The sequence below is a fragment of the Scyliorhinus torazame genome, chromosome 3 (genome assembly GCF_047496885.1).
Source record: "Scyliorhinus torazame isolate Kashiwa2021f chromosome 3, sScyTor2.1, whole genome shotgun sequence".
NCBI classification, from domain to species: Eukaryota; Metazoa; Chordata; class Chondrichthyes; order Carcharhiniformes; family Scyliorhinidae; genus Scyliorhinus; species Scyliorhinus torazame.
In genome coordinates, this window is record NC_092709.1 from 149,521,582 (window position 1) to 149,534,302 (window position 12,721).

Genomic DNA, 12,721 nt, shown 5'->3' on the forward strand with positions numbered 1-12,721 from the left:
CGTAACTTCAGGCACCTGGTTTAGGTCAGAGGAACAGTGGCCTTTGTTCAAATCTGGATCTGCTGGGTCTGTAGAAGTAACTGCGGTTCAGCTAGGCTCATCCGTCTGGTAGCGAGCATTGAACTTGGACTTGATTCTGGTCGTGGTGCTGCAGTTGGAGATGGGTGTTGCTGGAGCACCAGGTTCAAAAGAGATCGAACACATGGCAGTGTCTCTCTTTATCCTTGGGGGTTTCACCCTCTTTTGGGTGGTCCTTAGGTTTGGACCCAATTAATTGGGCAGTTCTCGATCACTACCTTCGATCTGAGCCAATAAAGGGGCGGGTGCCTTGATGGCTGGACGTGTCCTAAGCGGTCATTGACCTTGTTGTTTATGCTTCCTGAGTAAAGGGACTGGCGCCGAAATGTCTGGAATTGTATCGGTTACCTGAGTATCAGTCCTTTGTCTTATGGAGATGGGCCATTAAAATGCTAATCAGTTGGGGGTTTCGATGCTGTCTGGATTCTCTGCTCACGAATATACATGCAGGCTCTGTGCCTGCCTGAATATTTCCCTTTAGGCTTTGCGAACGTCCATGTTTCTTGTGGTAAGTGGCCATCCCAGATGGTTACAGTGGGGTATAAGTTTTCTAATTTCAACTGTACTTAGCCCTTCACACCTAAGCCATGTAGTTAACGAAATGATCTCCTGTGAAATATCCTAACTGACCCCTGTCCAGAATAGATATAATTGAGTGCTGTTTGCCAATATGAGTGAATAATGGAAAATTCTACGAGGTTTTTAATTAAGAAAAAAAATTGAACTCTGGCTTTCTAAGCAGGGCCAATAATTTGTTTGGGAGCAGACTATTAGGCAACAATGAGGTTGCTGGAGCACTGAGTTCTGGCTGCCTCATTTTAATTGAATTATTCCAAGAATGTGATTGCTAAATTTTGGAGATTGGCTGGGTGAGAAATATCCAAAATTAATGAGGGCCTGGAATATCTCTGTCACAGATTTTCTAGGTCCATTTTAGTGTCTCCAGCCAGGGTTATGGTGAATCTAACTAAACAGGTGTGCATATTTGGCCACTTCCTCATTATTTGCTATGGTTGTTAATTTAGTTCCATTTGTAAGGCTCAATAGTTTTCTTCCAATATTCTTCGCCAAATTGTTACTGTATATGTAAAAGTGACAAGCTAGAGCCACAATTTTCAATTATGTTTTCATATAAATTGTCAATTTTCAATACATTTCAAATTTGCCAGCACTCAAAGAGTGAATGAGGAATCAAAGGTAATTTGTCTACTTTGCTGGGTTAACTTTATGGAAAGGAGATTGTGTGCAGCATTTGCCTGAATTTATATAATATGGTCTTGGCAGACAAGATTCTCTACCTGGAACAGAAGTGGGAACATATGAAGAATACGAAAACCTTTGATGCAAAGAGTCCTACAATGTTTTTTAAGTCTTTAAATAAGTCCTCTGACACTCCATGTAGCAAAATGGTTTTAATTTTCACTTGGGAGGTTTATGGGGTGAATTAGCATGCTTAACAAAAAGATGAAGTTTCAAATTGTTTTCATTCAGTCAATGGGTGTGGGTGTCACTGGCTAATCCATCATTTATTGCCCATCCCTAATTTTCCTTGCGAAGATGGTGGTGAACAGTCCATGTGGAGCAGGTACAGCCGCAGTGCTGTTTGGGAATGAGTTCCAGGATTTTGACCCAGCGACAGTGAAAGATTGGCAATGTATTTCCAATTCAGGATGGCGAGTTGCTTTTGATTTGACTTTGATGTATTTATTGTCACATGTACCGAAGTACAGTGAAATGTATTTCTCTGCAGCCGAAGGAACGTCCACAGTACGTACATAGTAGACAAAGAGAATAATCAACAGAGAACATTGACAAATGGTACATCGACAAACAGTGATTGGTTACAGTGCGCAACAAGGGGCCAATCACTGTTTGTTGATGTACCATTTGTCAATGTTCTCTGTTGATTATTCTCTTTTTTTACGATGTACGTACTCTGTACGTTCCCTCTGCCACAGAAAATGGAGGAGAACTTTGAGGTGTTCCCATCTATGTGCTGCCCTTGTTCATCTAGATGGTAGTGGTCGTGGGTTTGGAAGGTAGTGTCTAAGGAGCCTTGGTGAGTTCCTGCAGTGCATCCTGTCAATGGTAGAAACTGCTGCTACTGTGCTTTGGTGATGGAAGAGGTGAATGTTTGTGGACAGGGTGCCAATCAAGCCGGCTGCTTTGTCTTGGATAATGTCAAGCTTCTTGAGTGTTGTTATATATAGTGCCTTTAACATATTAAAGTATCCCAATGTGCAATCCAAGTTAATTTTCCACCTTGCCAACTGTTCTTATTTCTTTGTAAATTTTTATTTTACTGAAACTAAAAGAATCACTTATTTCCTTCAACAGCATCGAGTAGCTCTGAGTCATGCAATATGATTCTTGCACATCCTATTTGCCCCAACAATGTGCTTTATTCCCAAGGCTATTTCTCAAAGCCGCACCAACAGAAAGTTTCTGTTTCCCTGTAGACTTTCAGAGAGAGATTATCCAATTTAGTACCAAATAATGGCGAGTTTTGCCTGTGGAAATGAGAATAAAATTATAGTTGCTCAAACTCATTTTATTTAAATGCCCTAAATAGCTTTAGGAAACAGAGGCTTTAATTCCATCTGTCTCGGCTGGATTCAATCCCAGGTTCTAGACATAAAAACATTTATATTCCAACTCACTGTGCCACCTAGTCCCTCCATCAGCTGTTTTATGAAGTATTACTGGCAAAAAAAACTCAGGAGCCAAGGAGCAGTTCATAGCCTTCCCATCTGCTATATTCAGGTGCAATGGAAGTGAGCATTTACAAAACGTGTGGGGGAGAAGGGTGGAAGAGAAGGTGGAAACTCAATACTCCTGACAATGGACCATTTCCAGTATGAATTGCCATTTATTTTTAGAAATACGAAAATGTACACCTGAGAACAATTTCACTTTTATCAGGAAGTAATGTCCATTAATGGCATGGCAACAATTACCATGTGAAATAAGTTTCATGTTTAAAATGAAAACAGAATTTAGCACCTTGCTGAAGATAATTACGATGTTAACTTATTTGCACTGGTTTGTGTCTTGTTTCAGTCAATGTCATAACGTGGAGATGTTTCGGGGAAAAAGATTTGCAAGCTGAATTAGAGCATCAATTTGTTCAGGCTGGGCATTTGGTACAAGATAATAGAAAGGCTTTAGACTTAACTGCAAATTCCCTAAAGCCTGGCCAGTAGGATATTTTTTGCCATTACTCAAGCAAAACTTCACATGTTATTTTATAGTACATGATCCCCTTCATTGCCATTTAATCGCCTAAGCCAAGAATAGCTTTCACTGCCCCAAGGGCGAAATCCTCCATTACAACCTGGTGATAGATGAATCGGCCTAACAGCAACCAGACTCATTACAACCTTCGAAAGAAAGTCAAATAGGTCCTGTGAAATTAAAGAGTAGACACTTGCAAAACCCTAAATGCTGACATGTCTCACACGAAAACGTATCTATTTAATCTGACAATTACTTACAATTCCAACTTGTAATAAACATCATCCTTTTTCCTTTTTGGCCTAGCGTGACATACAATTTCAAGGTTAGTTGTTAATAAGACGCTAATAAATGAACACTAAAATGAAGATTCAAAGCCTCATTCTGTTAAAGCTGATGCTTCAATATACCCAGGAGTCAGGAGCATTTATATTTTTTGTGACCTGTTTATAAAGACAGTTATGTGTTTTCGGCCATAAGTAACTCAATCTGCTGTATAGACCTGGAAATTCAGGCTTCATACATTTTCATGAATCGAGTTTCGAAATTACTTGAGAGCAATCGCTTGCAAAGAATAATTTTTACTGATTTGTTCTCTGTTTTAATAGACCTTTAAGCTATGAAATTAAGATGGTTGTGACTGACAAATCTGTTCAATTCTCGGAGTTATGCAATTTTCTGCCTGGTATTAGGTTTTATGCCAACTTAATGGCATTTGGAGAATAGCACTTAGTTATGTTTGAGTGGCATTTATGCCTTCCTGTAGATTCTGCCATAAGTTTAACTCTGGTGGAATCAAAACATCAATGTATCCCAATTATTGGAGTCTACCCAATTTATGTTTCCATGCAGAAAATTTTACATATTTATAGATATAAAAATACATCTTCTGGCACCTCACAAGCAGCATGATATTTCACATGCTGCAAGTGCTCATTTCAACCTCAGTGAAGCTCTACCTAGATTTTATATTCAATGCAAAGGAATTGGCTCTGATCTCTGAATGTGGGGTAGCGGGATGATGCAGTATGTGGCCTCTGCATTGTGGTGTGTGTCGAGGACTTGGCATTAGCTCTGTCCTCTGGACAGTGGTGTGGGGTGAAGTGGTTGGTGTTAGCTCTGCTCTCTGGGGAGATGTGCAGCTTTGAGGGTTAATATTGGCTGTGTTCTGCATTTCAATAGATGAGGTGGCAGCATTCTCTCCACAGTGTTGGGGGAAGAGTGGGAGAGGGAGGCTTGTGTCAGGGCAGTTGACAATGGGTTATTCTCAGTGATGATTGTAGCCTTGACTTTTATTAGTAGTGAGGGAGTCATTAGCTTTGATGTCAGATAAGTAGGGTTGGGAGAAGGCTATCCGATATCTGCTTACATTGCGAGCAATAGGTATAGGACACCACACCTGATCAATGGTGTCATTTAAATGGTGCCTGATTTCAGGATAATGCGGGGTTGGGGAAATGGTGGATTGACCGCCATTCGATCATTAACTCTACTCATTGGTGGTTTGATTAATGATTGATATTGTTATGTAACTGCAGGTGGAGAGGGGGGGAAATTTATTGACTGTCTCTGTTCAATGGCGAGGGATTTAAAAGTGCTGTATCAACAAATATTACCTTGTACTACTTTACAGTTTGTCAATGTCAATTTAGTTATTTTCATTTAAAAATTTTTTTAGAGGCTCCAATTCTTTTTACCAATTAATGGGAAATTTAGCATGGCCAATTCACCTACGCTGCACATCTTTTTGGGTTGTGGGGGTGAGACCCATCAGACACGGGGAGAATGTGCAAACTCCACATGGACAGTGAGCTGGGTCCGGTATTAAACTCAGGTCCTCAGCGTTGTGAGGCAGCAGTGCTAACCACTGCACCACCGTGCCACCCCGTGTTATTTTCATATTATTATGAATAAACATCTGTTTCTTTTAATTCAAGGTAAAATGGAGCACAAAACCGAATTCTGCTCGACAATAAGCAGATGTATCCTCTTACATAAAATCCTACGTCCTCAGGAAATAGGGGCAGGAGGAGGCCATTCAGCCCTTTGAGCCTACTCCATCATTTATTATCATCATGGCTGATCATCCAACTCAATAACCTCCTCCTGCTTTCCCCCTTTGATCCCTTTAACCCTAAGATCTATAGCTAACTCCATGAAAACATTCACCGTTTTGGCCTCAACTGCTTCCTGCGGTAGCAAATTCCATAGGCTCACCACTCTCTGGGTGAAGACATTTCTCCTCACCTGAGGCCTAAATGTTGTGTATTCATGATATTTTGGTGTATCCTCATGAGCAGCCTTTAAGTGACTGATCATGCTGACGCTATTAGCTGTTTGTGTTGGCAAACGGACAGTGTAAGACAGCAGTCTATAGTGTGAACATCTCTTGAATAAAGCTCCACGTTTGTTTGAACCTCAGAGGCATACAGACATTTACAACTATCACATAAACACTGGCGACAAGGTGTGCGAATAGTGTTTGTAAGTACCTGAAAAAAAAGTCGAACATCGTTTGTAGACACCTAAAAAGTAAAATAAACCATTAACGTCGTCGCTACACAGAAACTGGCGATGGGAAAGCCAAACGACGGTTGCATCACCGGAGAAACCGAAAAAAACAGAAGTCCTTTAATCCATTAATTTGAATGCCATCGTAACCTCGATGAAAGAAAACGGATGTTTGCATTTGTGGCAATTTTAAAGTCACTATTAATCCTGTACTGTGTGCAGGGCTGTACTGTCTACCACTGATTGATCACTTATTCCCTGGGTTGCTGAAGGCCAACACTTCAGTACAATTGACCCCAGTCAATCTTCAAATGAATGTGGACCAGGATTCACAACAGTTCTTGGCGATTGTGACACACACAGAATTATTTTGATACAGAAGATTACCATCTGGCATCATTTCGGTGGCAGCATTATTCTACCAAGCTATGGACCAAATTTGAAGCAGATTGGACAGAATCCAATGTTACTTAGATGGTGTCTTCGTTTCTGGAAAGGATAAGGAGGAACATCTCTGCAACCTAAATCCCACACTCCAGAGATGAGAAGATTCTGGATTAAGAGTCAATTAAACCTTTGGGACATGGCATCAATGCCAAGGGACTGCAGATGTTGCCTTCGAAAATCAAAGCCATTAACAAGGCACCTGCACCTCAAAATGTAAGCCAACCTTGATATTTCTAAGGCTTACTAAATTATTACACAAGGTTTGTCCCTAATGTGGCAACTATTCTAAAACCCTTACACAATTTACTGTGTCAAAATAAAAAGTAGATATGGGTGGATAAATATGAGAGAATATTCGTGCAAGCCAAATAGACACTAATTAAGTCAGAAGTCCTGGCACATTTTGATCCAAACTTACCCCTGCAACTAGCATGTGATCCATCACCTTATGGGGTTGAGGTGGTGGTTGTGGTGGTATGGCTGTAGATAATATTTACATGTGCTCAGCAGTGTGACCTCCCACCAGCAAGTCAGATATAAGTCAGGTGACATCCGGCTACCAGCAGAAGTTTATAAGGCGTACATGAGGATAGTCATCCATAAGTGTGTGGTGTTGGGTGCTCTGGTGCACAGATGAGCCAACACAGTTGTATGTGGTACAACTCTATTTTATTTCAACTCTTATAATACAGTTCGTTCTGGATACTCTGCACGTGCTGCCTCCCTGAGTGTGTCGTGTAGTAGGTCTGTCCTGGTCGTCCTCTGCAGCTAATACTGACCACCGGGGGTCGTGTCTGTGCTTTTATATCTTTCTGTCATTGGTTGTGGTGTTGTGTGTTCTGATTTGTCTGTTGGTGTGTCTATCATGATGTGTGTGTTTGAATATCATGACAAAGCGTAGTCCCAGGAGAGTCTAATGTTACTCCATGATAACTTGGTCTATATAAGATTCTGATTGCAACCTTACCATGTGTACATTAATAAATCATCATTCTGGCTAAGTCACCAGCAGTTCTGTAGAAACACTGCACAACAAGATCACCGAACACAACACGGTACCGCTGAAGATTTGAGGGTAACATCAGAAAAGGTGAAGTTAAAACGGCTGAAGAACTGACCTGGTGAACTGTGACCATTGACGACTCAATGCAGTAAAATACACTAAAATTTGAGGTCGAGGTTTAAAGGCACCCTAGCAGTTTCAGGTATCGTGTAACGTAGACGAAAACTGGTGTGTCTTCAAACACCAGTTTAAGCTCTATGTATTGCTCTTGACCTGCAGGCACAGCCTGTGAAAGATGAATAGCTTTTGATAATCCATAGGCAGCAAGGAAGCATAGTGGTTAGCACTATGGCTTCACAGCGCCAGGGTGCCAGGTTCGGTTCCTGTCTTGGGTCATTGTCTGTGCGGAGTCTGCACATTCTCCCCGTGCCTGTGTAGGCTTCCTCCGATTGCTCCGGATTCCTCCCATAAATCCCAAAAGACGAGCTATTCGGTAAGTTGGACATTCTGAATTCTCCCGCTGTGTACCCGAACAGGCGCCGGAATGGGTGACTAGGGACTTTCACAGTAACTTCATTGCAGTGTAAATGTAAACCTACTTGTGACAATAAAGATTATTATTATGAAGAAGAGAGCAAGAGATATGATGAAGTCATTGGGAACTTTGATCGAAATTGCTCCCCCAAAAACAATGGGCGCGATTCTCCACTCCCACGCCGATTGGGAGAATCTCCTGGGCCGCCAGCATTTCCGGGGACGCCGGTCCGATGCCCTCCCGCGATTCTCCCAAGCAGCGGGAACGTCCCAGTCGAGTTTTGCGGGCCGCAGGCCGGAGAATCGCCGGAGACACCGAAAATGGTGATTCTCCGGCCCGCTATTCTGAGGCCCGGATGGGCCGAGCGGCCAGGCCAAAACGGCGGGTTCCCCCCAGCGCCGTCCACACCTGGTTGTTACAGTCGTGGGCGGTGCGTGAACGCTGGGGGGCGGCCTGTGGGGGGGGGGGGGCGAGGGGGGATCCTGCACCGGGCTTCACCTGGAATGTGGGGTGGCCCGCGATCGGTGCCCACCGATCGTCGGGCCATCCTCTCTGAAGGAGGACCTCCTTCGTTCCGCGGCCCCGCAAGATCCGTCCCCCATCTTCTTGCGGGGCGGACCTAGAGCGGACGGCAACCATGCATGCATGGATGACGTCCGTTATGCGGCACCGGCCCCGTCATCTATGCGGCGCCGCTTTTACAGCGGCGACAAGGCCTTGCGCGGGTAGATGACGCGGCCCCGATACTGGCCCATTGTCAGGGACTGAATCGGTCGGGACCGGGGCCATTCTGCGCCGTCGTGAACCTCGACGGCGTTCACGACGGCGCGGCCACTTCGGCGTGGGGGTGCAGAATCCCGCCCAATGACACATTTGAGAGATACATGTTTCGTACACTTACCCAGAAGTCAGGCGAATCATTCGACATCTTTGTCATTGACTTGCGACTGAAGCCCAGTCCTGCGATTTCAGTAGTCTGAAAGCTTCCATGATCCGTGACCAAATTGTGTTTGGTGGATCAAATGATAAGCACTCTGAGAAATTGCGGTCAAAGAAGATTTGATATTGGAACAAGCAATAAAGATTTGCCTTGCAAGTGAGTTAGCTGCACAGCAAGTCAGCTCGAAGCATTTTGGCGGCAACATAGAAGAAGAGGCCAGCACCATTACACAATAGAAGACACATCGTACCATTCTCCAGTGTGGACATGAAACATGAATCCATCCTAGGAGTAGGTGCGTGTGAGACCCTGAACCTGGTGGAGCAGCTGTACGTCCCAGTCAGCGAGCCGACAAAAAGTCACAGGGATTCGCAACCAGATACAGTGGCAAAATTATCCAATGAGATACGAGCAGTAGTGAGAGTGAAGAAAGATCAACCAGGGACGGAAATGGAAAATCCAAAAGACACTGCAGAGTTCTGATTATCCATCTTCAAGAATGAGGAAATGCTCAGAAACATGATACAGAAGCATAATGAACCCATGTTAAAGTATTGAATAATAATAACAATAATAATCTTTATTAGTGTCACAAGTAGGCTTATATTAACACTGCAGTGAAGTTACTCTGAAAATCCCCTGGCCGCCACACTCCGGCGCCTGTTTGGATACACTGATGGAGAACATCAATATCTCCTAAGGAAGGGGGATGTGGTGATATGGCTGTAGATATTACATGTACTCAGCAGTGTGACTTCCCACCAGCAGATGGAGTCAGACATCAGTCAGGTGACATCTGGCTACCAGTAGAAGATTGCAAGACACACATGAGGACAGTGACACACGAGGGTAGTTCAGGAGAGTCTAATGTAACTCTATCTGAACTTGGTCTGTATAAGATTCTGATCGTTACCTTAATGAGTGTACATTAATAACTCCGAGTTCTGACTTCCGGTTGCGGCGATGACCAGCTAAGCCGCACGTTTCGGCTGCTCCAGCTCGAACGGACCTTCGGGCTCTTTTAAGAGCCCCAACGGGAAATTTTTTCAGGACGAAACCCGGTGTGGGGTGAGGCAACAGGGAGTCCCCCCCCAGCGGAAAAGAAAAATATCGGCGGCGGCGGCCAGATCTCGGAGAATCCTCGAGGGCAGCGGCAGAAGGAAGAAAGGAGCAAGATGGCGGCGGAGGGAGCCCAGGCGACATGGGGATGAGTTTCTAAGATGGTGTGTGGAGCTGTTAAAAAAGGAGGTGCTGGCCCCGATGCTACAGGCAATCAAGGGGCTTAAAGAGACACAAAAGGCCCAGGAGATAGAGCTCCGTGTGGTGGAATAGAAGGTAATGGACAACGAGGACGAGATCCTGGGCCTAGCGGTCAAAATGCAGACGCACGAGGCGCTCCATAAGAAGTGCATCGAAAGGAGTGAAGTCCTAGAAAACAGATCACGGAGAAAGAACCTCCGGATCCTGGATCTCCCCTGGTCGCTACAGTCGTGGGCGGTGTGTGAACGCTGGGGGCGGCCTGTGGGGGGGGCAAGGGGGGATCCTGCACCGGGCTTCACCTGGAACGTGGGGTGGCCCGCGATCGGTGCCCCCCGATCGTCGGGCCGTCCTCTCTGAAGGAGGACCTCCTTCCTTCCGCGGCCCCGCAAGATCCGTCTTGCGGAGTGGAAGGAGCTGACGGCGGGGCTTACGCGAGCACGATGCTACGCTCGCTAATGGGAGCTGAGGCCCCCTCGGGCCCCTTGGAAGTGGAAGGGGCCCACCGGGTCCCTGCGAGGAGACCAAAGGCTGGAGAACCACCTAGGGCAATGATCGTGCGATTTCACCGCTTCAATGACAGAGAGGTGGTTCTGAGATGGGCCAAGAAGGTACGAAGTAGTAGATGGGAGAATGCGGCGATACGAGTGTATCAGGATTGGAGTGCGGAGGAGGCGAGAAGGAGGGCGAGTTTCAATCGAGCCAAGGAGGTGCTACACAAGAAGAAAGTGAAGTTCGGGATGTTGCAGCCGGCGTGATTGTGGGTCACGCACCAGGATAGACATTACTATTTCGAAACGGCGGAAGAAGCATGGACCTTCATTCAAAACGAGAAACTGGACCAGAACTGAGGGACTGATGTTGGAGGGGAAACGACAATGCTGGTGTATATAGAGATGTAAATTGGGGAGGGGGGTACACTGAGAAATGTGGGCGCCGGTGGGGGGGAAGAAGAGACACAGGTGTGGGATGGGGAATGGGAATGGGGCGATAGGGGGAGCTGCGCCATGAGGGGCGGGATGGTTCTAGAGAGCGCGGGGTTTCTTTTTCTTTTTCCCGCGTCAGAGAGATGATGGCGGGAAGATAGGAGCAAGGAAGATGGGAGTTCCTCACACAGGGGGGTCAAGGAGAGAGCGGGAGAAGCCGGGGTCAGTTGAAGTCAGCTGACTTTCGGAAGCAATAGGGGGGGAGTAACCATGCTAGATGGGGATATAGCAGTGGGGGGAGGGAGGGGGGGAGGGAGGGGGGGACAACTGAGTTGCTGCTGCGGATATCGAAAGGGAGCTGGTAAGAGAAAAGGTGGGCGGGGCGGGAATGCGCCACCTGGGGGACAGGTGGGTGCGCGGAACCGGGACGTGGGACTGGCCCAGAGAGGGTGATGGCTAGTCGACAGGGGTGGGGGGCGGGCAGCCCCCCCAGTCCGGCTGATCACGTGGAACGTGAGAGGCCTAAATGGGCCGATTAAGAGGGCCCGAGTGCTCGCGCACTTAAAGGGACTGAAGGCAGACGTGGCCATGCTTCAAGAGACGCATCTGAAGGTGGCGGACCAGGTTAGGTTAAGGAAAGGGTGGGTGGGACAGGTGTTCCACTCAGGGCTGGACGCAAAGAATAGAGGGGTGGTCATATTGGTTGGGAAACGGGTGTCGTTCGAGGCTAGGAACATTGTAGCGGACACCGGGGGCAGATATGTGATGGTGAGTGGCAGACTGCAGGGAATGGAGGTCGTGCTGGTCAACATATATGCCCCGAACTGGGATGATGCGGGATTTATGAAGCGGATGCTGGGACGCATCCCGGACCTGTAGGTAGGAAACCTGGTAATGGGGGGGGGACTTTAACACCGTGCTAGACCCAGAGTTAAATAGATCTAGATCCAGCACCGGAAGAAGGCCGGCAGCGGCCAAGGTGCTTAGGGGGTTTATGGACCAAATGGGGGGAGTGGATCCATGGAGATTTGCTAGGCCGCTGGCCAAAGAGTTCTCCTCTTTCTCCCATGTCCATAACGTATACTCCCGGATAGATTTCTTCGTTTTGGGAAGGTCACTGATTTCGAGGGTGGAAGGGACTGAGTACTCGGCCATAGCTGTTTCAGACCATGCCCCACATTGGGTGGATCTGGAACTAGGAGAGGAGAGGGAGCAGCGTCCACTCTGGCGACTGGATGTGGGATTATTGGCGGATGAAGGAGTCTGCGGAAGAGTGCGGGGATGTATCGAAAGATACCTGGAGGCCAACGATGATGTGGAGGTCCGAGTGGGGGTAGTATGGAAAGCGCTGAAGGCGGTGGTCAGGGGAGAGTTGATCTCCATATGGGCTCACAAGGGGAAAACAGAGGCCAAAGAAAGGAAAGATTACTGAGGGAGATTTTGAGTGTGGATAAAAAATATGCGGAGGCCCCGGACGAAGAACTATACAGGAAGAGGCGACGACTCCAGACGGAGTTCGACCTGCTGACCACAGGGAGGGCAGAGGCACAGTGGAGGAAGGCACAGGGGATGAGATATGAATCTGGGGAAAAGGCGAGTCGCCTGTTGGCCCACCAGCTTCAAAAGAGGACAGCGGCGAGGGAAATAGGGGGAGTTAGGGATGAAACGGGAACCACGGTGCGGAGAGCAGGGAAGATAAATGAGGTGTTTAAGACCTTTTATCAGAGGTTATATAGGTCCCAACCCCCGGAGGGAAAAGAGGGGATGCAGCAGTTTCTGGACCAACTAAG